Here is an 8192-nt window from a genome sequence, read left to right as displayed (position 1 = left end):
ACACGTTGGCTGTCTGCTTCAAGATTCATGTAAATGTTTCCGGTATGTACAGTGAACCTGACTATCCAAATTACTGTAAGATCATAGTATGGAATCCTGGAAGAAGTAATGTCGCATTGTCGCTTTGTCGCCTTCTCGCCCTTTTACAAAGCATGCAGAAAGTGTCAAAATTAATCAAAGCGCGACAATGCGACAATGCGACAACGCAACATTTATATTTTTGCCATTTGTCGAATGGTCACACTTTAAATAATATTTTATTATTTTTCCAAAGGGCAACAATGCGACGACGCGACAATGCGACAAATGGTCAAAATGTCGCATTGTCGCGCTTTGGTTAATTTTGCCACTTTACACTTGTTTTTGTAAGGGCAAAAATGCGATAATGGCACAACGCGACATATCCCTTCTAGGATTCCATACAATAACGATGACTTCAACTTTCTCTTCATGTTGAGCAATATTTTCAAAAGTTTCAGACTTTGGAGTCTACATTTCACAACTTTTGAGGTACAACCGAGCGTGCTCTGTTTCCGAAGATTTCAAAGAGCTTCAAACGACTCTAACTCCAAAGGCCTTTGTAAACTTCCAAATGTTCCATGGAAGACATGTGGAAGACATTTCGACATTTCACGCATCAGTGATGCACCACGTCTGATGCAATTCCCTATTTGGAATTGTACCATATGTTCCCATGTCTGATGCAATTAACTCTATTGAATTGTACCATATGTTCCCGAGTTTATTCCAGGTGTACAGTTGACTAGCCTTTGCATGTGTTTGTGACGGGTACCACCGGTGGGCAGGATACGCTCTCCTTTTGCTGAACACCTGGTATCATCACTATTTGATAGTGATAAACAAACGCATACTTATGATGATGCCAGAATCATATTATTGATTCTGCTTTTCGCAGAAATTCCTTGTGAATATGGAAAGGGTTTTGGAGCTTTCATTTGTTGCTTGATGACGCACAGCTATACTCCTGCCGTACGACGGCAAATCATAAACACTCGAGTCTTCACAAGACGATCAAGTGATCTATCATAACAACCCACAAAACACACGCGATGAGAATGAAAAAAATAAGGTAATCAATAGCTGTACTATAAATTTATAAATACATGAATAATTAATTAAGTGGTTGTTATGGCGCTGTAAAGCATCGTGATATCTTTTGATAGTTTGCCTACATGATGGTATTGTATGAAGATACAAGGATATGGATGGATTTTATAGATATTTAAAATAACAATCTTCGCAAGTCCCTATGTTGGATTCTGATTAATTGTTTGGGTTAATTTTATATTTCAGCGGGCTTCATTTAAGTTGTAAAGGGAAGTAACTCTTTTTTGTTGTCGGTATCACTGGTATCGGTTGGGACCGCAGAGGTTATAAAAAGCCATCAAGCCGACAGCGCTACCCCAGTATTTTGTGGCAACGGCACCCTTCAACTGGAACAAGATTCTCTTAGAATATGAAAGTAAGAATTAGACATCCTCAATTCTCGAAACCCACAACCTAAATATAGTAGTTATCAATATATATATATATACATACATACATACATATATATATATATATATATACTCATCTTCAGCAAAAAGTACAATTTCTAATTTACTGAATGACAGTATCTAGCATTATGTATATCTATATATATATATATATAATGCTAGATACTGTCATTCAGTAAATTAGAAATTGTACTTTTTGCTGAAGATGAGTATATATATATATATATATGTATGTATGTATGTATGTATATATATATATATATATATATATATATATATATATATATATATATATATATATATATATATATATATATATATATATATATATATATAGATAACTACTATATTTAGGTTGTGGGTTATATATATATATACTCATCTTCAGCAAAAAGTACAATTTCTAATTTACTGAATGACAGTATCTACCATTCCTTTCAATTCATAACCACCTACCTGTTTCTATCTATATTTACACTCCAAGAAAAGCAGGAGATCATAGAAAATATATGTAAATCGGTCATCAGAAGAAAGATCAGTTTCGAACAATAGCTGCCAGAGATAGAATAGTTCTGGAACCAAAACCTAACGCCCCCAAAACACCCGAAACATCTTACCTTTGATACTTTTGTGAAAAGTCTGAGCCATCAATATTGCTAATTTTCATTATCCACGTAGTCTCCCAACTCTCGCTTAATGCAGTACAGTAAGCTACGTTTATAACGAACGCGCTTATGACGTACTGACGGATGTAACGAACTGGCCACTTGCTGAATAGTTGTATACGATTAATAAACACAGGACATATCGAAATGCTTATAACGGACTACAGTTATAAGGAACTTAACTTAGTGGTCCCTTTGTGTTAGTTATAACCGTAGTTTACTGTCAGATTGGGGATGTGTCGTTTACACCCCTACAATACACTGCCAATTGAGATTTAGAATTGCAATACATTGAACGTTATGACAAAGTTTCGTCCATCATATTGCCCATCTTGCCAGTTAACATTAAGTATATATACTCGTGTAAAACCATAAGCACCGCTAACCACATAGTTCCAAACATAGGAAATCGCCTATCGTGTCATTTGTTTACAAAGTGACATGCAGAAACCGATATAAATTATCTAAAGACATGTTTTGTAACTAACTTCTTTAACTCACTCACTCACTTGTCGGCCATCTTGAAATTGGCGGCCATCTTGAATTTGTGAAAATTTGTTGAAAACATTTAGTAGGGTATGAATAGCTGAATATCTTTTTAGAAACATAGTATTGCTAATTTGCAATGTCTTTTTTTCATCAATAGCTCTTTTGAAAAACGGAAGATTGTTTGATAATTTAGGGGTCATTATGGATTATCCAAATTAAACATATTTCCATCACTAGGATTGCTTGGGTCTTTTAGTATGTTGTTCTAGGGACCTTAAAGAAATGCATTGTGGTAAAATAAATTCTGTTGCAATTTGTTCCAAGTGAAACCTTATTTTGCCTGGACTATGAAGTGACATTTCGAAGTTGGCATAATGAAAAAGGGAGATAGTTCTATGGAAATATAACTTCTTAATTACAACCAATGCGACGTTTCGTTATAGGTACTAACAAGGTTATCAAGCAAGTGATGTGACAAAGACATGCTTACAACGTTTCCAGATGTATACACATGTAATTGAGCAAAAGTGTGGGAAATATTTCCATTTTCCGTCTCTCCGTTGTGTTATATATCGAGCGAGGAAATGCGAAAATTGTAATATTTAAAGATTAACAATGCTATTACTTCATATCTTGATATTCATATCATATCATCGGCATCGACATCGACATCGACATCGACATCGGCATCGGCATCGGCATCAGCAACGACATCGGCATCAGCATCCGCATCGACATCGGCATCGGCTTGGCGTCGGCATCGGCATCGGCATCGGCATCGGCATCCACATACATAAACTTTACATTATTATACGAACAGTTGGATATGACCTCAGCTGATCTAGTGTCAGTTTCAACCCTTGAGGTGTAAGCATGTGTTAAGCAGTTGCGCATGGCAGCCAAAGGTTTTAATTGTAAAGTGAGACACTAACCATTTTGGTTTTTTGTCGCTTCTGAAATGAAAGTGTTTTGTCCCTGAGGTACCATTGTCACACAAATGGCATATGCCAGTGTTATATGGCGGTGTATTCTATTGGTTAACAGTGAGTGTAACTATGTTGCATTCTTTGTGTTGAGATTCGTTAGACGCTCATTGCATTTTGGGTGGATATTGATCAGTGATGAGGAAGTTACTATATTTAGATGCCATTGTGGTGTGTAAACATCCGGTCCGGTATACCACGGACGGTGATAGTATAACAGGAAACCTCTTTAATGTTCTAGTGCCGATGCACTGGTGAGGGCACGGTGTGAAATTTTCCAGTGGCTGTTTAGATTGTATGTATGGGGACAATAGCGTCTTTACGTCTCTCTCAAGCATTTCATCACATCGGAACCAGCTTTCATGTAAAGATCGCTCGTTATCCCTGATTTCCTGCCTAGCCAATCTCTGGAGCTTGAACACAGTCCCCGCTAGGTGACTATATACTGACCCGTGTTGAATATGCACCAACACGAATCCATGAAAATATGATGATAGTTGGCAAAGAACAGGGAAAATATCCCCTGTTAGGACTTAAGGAAGCTCCAAAACCTTTGTCAAGTTTGATAGCCGTTGTTAGTCGTCGCCAAAAGGCAAAAGAGAACAGTACTCAAAAACACGAACACTGCAAAGTGCCATTACCTTTTCATGCAGAAATGGGGTATAAAGGATGGTATTCTAAGGCTACCCGCATAATCGCTGTAGCCGCGGAATAGCACTGAGGACGCAATGCCGAGATTGACACTTGAGGAACGTGAACGTGCCGTCATCCTTTCCTAAGCCCGACTCCGACCCTCAGGCACCGAAATGGACGTCTACACGGCAGAGACAATGGATACTTCGACGCTGGCATGGCGTTCTCTTCTCTGACGAATCCAGATTTCATCTCAGGAACGCCGACGGACGTATACGGGTATGGCGCCGCCGTGGTGAACGTTGTCACGATGATCGTGTTGTGCTGTTGATCGATGGGGCGGCGGAAGTGTGTTGGTTTGATGCGATATCAGTTTTCGGCACAGAACGCAGCTCTATGGTTGCATAGATCGTGTTAATACAGTTTACTACAGGGACGCCATTTTTAAAACGTCACATTGTCCTCTGACACAAAGAGCTGCATGCATTCCAACAGGAAGCCGGAGCACATACAGCAGGTGCTTCTATGGACTTCCTGGCACAGAATAACGTACCTGTTATGCCATGGCCTGCATTATCTCCCGATCTATCGCCAATGGAGCACTTGCGGGACTACCTGGGACAGTGCATTGCACGTCAACCGCAAATCGCCAACGTAAGGGAGCTCGCACTTGTCCTGCAACGTGAGTTGCGTAGGACCACAAGCTGATACTGTCCATGAGAGGGCATTGTGAGTCAATTTCACTTTTCTCCTCTGGTGCGTTTTTAATCCGTTTCAGTACATATTATTTGATACTGACCACTGCCTTCATATTATATATTGCCATTGCATATTGTACTACCACACTATTGTTTACCACTCATTGTAATTGCTGCGCAGTATTTCGTATTCTACCATGAATTTGGAAATTACTCGATTCTGATTGGTCAATCAGAGGCTATCAAATCACAATAAACCCCCTCTGATTGAAACAGCTGGTATTCAATTTGGGAATCGACACTAACAATAATTACAGGAGATACATCTTAAATAAGAGAAAAACCTTTAATGCAGATTACATTTGGCAATTGTTAAAAATGACCAATAATGTAATTCTACTTCCATGAGCTCATACAAAGTTAGCAGATTTGAAAGTTAAAGAGGGGTATGTTCTCTGGATTTGACATACAGGAGGTATTCCGAACTACCATTCGGAAATACAGTCAAATCTCGTAACCTCGAATACCCGATTACCATCCAATAATGAATAGTTTCTGTCAAGTGGAGTGTCAGTAGTAAATGCCAATACGATAATGATGCTGTGAGGACCAAAACACTATATTATCTTGATGTATTGTTTTGAAGGTTTCGGTGTTTATCAACACTTTGATATACTTATACTATCAACCCACTATGACATCTGACCATTCAAAATCAAGAGGAACGGAGATCATAGGGTTACCTCCGTTAACACCCATAACATAAAAATGAGTAACTTCATCGTCACAAATCATGTACAAATAATTACCTAAAGCACCCAACTCGTCAACTGAAAGGTTCGACAGCACTTTAGTCGTCCCAGTGGATAAATCAGTTACAACCTCGATACCGACCATTTTATCTAAAACCAATGCTCCTCTCACAATACTCATACCATCTAGATATTCAACTATAATCTGTGTAAGGGGGAGTGGCTCTACGTCCACAGACATATTGTAAATGACATAACTTATTTCATGACGATCCTCCTCCTCTTCACTGCACCACGCTATCATGTGGCTTTCAGAATCACCAGTAATTAATAAATCATCATCCACAAAAATAACGTTTTTCGCGATTACATTTGATTTGAAAGTTTGTACATTGAGGGCAATCATCCACCACTTCCGAGTGCTCTTTTTCACTAAATAGTACAAGTATTTCGAATTCTTATCATAATGAGCAACTTGAATATTAGAGGGAGTTTGCATTACTTTTGTAATGTGTTCACCAGTGTTAAGGCAATATGAATCTACGTCAGTCACGTCTGTATCCTTGTTGACAATGATAAAATGGCAGTCGTTGGAATCCACATGGATCCAGTCATACATGGGAATTTCATACTCCCTGAGCATGATGAAAGCCTGTTTTGTAAAGTCAAGTATATAAATTCCCTTTTTTGGCTGCACGGCAAATGCTGTTTCATTTCTTGATGGTAAATATGGAGATAGAAGGGTACAGTCACATTGCTTTACATCTTCATTTTCTAAAGAGCCATCTACTTCTGACGTAGTCGTGGATATAGTTGTGGTCTCAGGATCATCCTCGCCGTCAAGACACGCATCTACATCCTCACCATCCTTTTTAAAACATTCCATTATGAACATTAAAGAAACCTGCTTGTAATTGCTTTTGTCCATCTGCAGTCCTGGTTTCTTCACCCAGAACTGCATGTTGTGTGCATCATTTGAAACAATAAATACACACAGGCACACTGGAAGTAGCATGCTGACTACTGGACCTATACCAGTCTGTTGAAATGAAATAATCTGGGAATGTCAGAGGCTAGGAATGTCTTCTCTGTCCCTTTCCAACTACGTAAACAATTTGTATGGCATATGGAAAGTATCTCCTTGTTGTCTGTAGACATGTATATGCAGCACCCAACAGCCATGTTTCGAATATATATACGTCTGTGATCTAATATGTATGTATGAATAATGAATGTGGAGCAGGTAAGTGATATAATCGTTCACGTGGTGATACAAGCAATGAAAATTCTTATCGATCATCAGGGATCTGTGTCCCTCATTCAATGCATGCCGGATATAAAATACGCGTGTCTGCCTCTTCACGGCTATACGGGGCTACTGGATCCACTTTAACAGCTGGCTGCTAAATACGAACCCCCGCCCCCTTTTCGCCACAATGACTGTATTGGTTGTACGCATTTCCGTAACATCAGCGATGCAACTGAATTCCCACTTGTTGTTTTCTTCTTGTAGGAAACTTTGCCAGTTCGATGGCGTTTTGCTTGTGCCTGTCACTTTCCTCCTTGTTGCTTTCCCCCATTTAGACCTTGTCTCAGACTTGAGACTTGACTGCCAGTAAACATCAAACATCCTTCTGTATGTATCGCTGTATGTCTCTATTCTTGGAAGTATGTCCTTTTATGCATATTCGTCAAAAGCTTTTGGTGATAGTGGCGGCTGTGTATTCAACACAGCTGATCCATCCACGATGTGAACGTCTGATTCTGGCTTTTGTCAGGCAATGTCTCTTGACTTGTAGTATATCAGACAAATGTGATTTGGTACACGGGCAGAATTTCCCTCTATCACTGAGAGACGCGGGAACTGATTAGTTCTTATGTTTAAAGAACTTTTGCAAATCACATTGCCCGTACTGGCAGGAGATGAATAGTTGCTAGTCATCCTTTCGCACCTTCATCTTGGGAGTTTGATCCACTAACAGCTGGATTGTGTTTGAAGAAAGTTATCATATTCTTTTTAATCGGCTTGAAGAAAGAGCACTGCCTGTCGGGTTCCGAAAATCTGTCATAAATGACTTGAACTGCTCTTTGTCTCGTTCGTGATGTACCGCAATCAGGCCAGCTGCTCTAGAATCAACAACATCCTTCCTGTCCAAGACAAATAGATCATCTGATTCTTCCATGAAAGGGTTGCCCATTTCCCGCATCACCGACATAAGTCGTTTCACTTTCTCAAAAAACATGAATTTTAAGCAGCCTCTGTTTGTTCTTGGTGACGATTACCTTTCTTCACATCTTTGGCACCTGACGTAGCATCATAACTTGCAACATCTGGACCTGCTACAGTCCATCTTCTCAGTGCTGATGGGTCCTTTGTCTGATGCTGCTCCATTATCATTGACGACAGCATTGTTTCGCTAATGACGTTGATCAATTGCGACTACAGAGAAATCTC

This window comes from Haliotis cracherodii, unplaced genomic scaffold (genome assembly GCF_022045235.1).
Source record: "Haliotis cracherodii isolate W230 unplaced genomic scaffold, xgHalCrac1.p SCAF_11, whole genome shotgun sequence".
Classification (NCBI taxonomy): Eukaryota; Metazoa; Mollusca; class Gastropoda; order Lepetellida; family Haliotidae; genus Haliotis; species Haliotis cracherodii.
The sequence above is the reverse complement of the archived record's forward strand: the minus strand, read 5'-3'. Positions refer to the sequence as shown.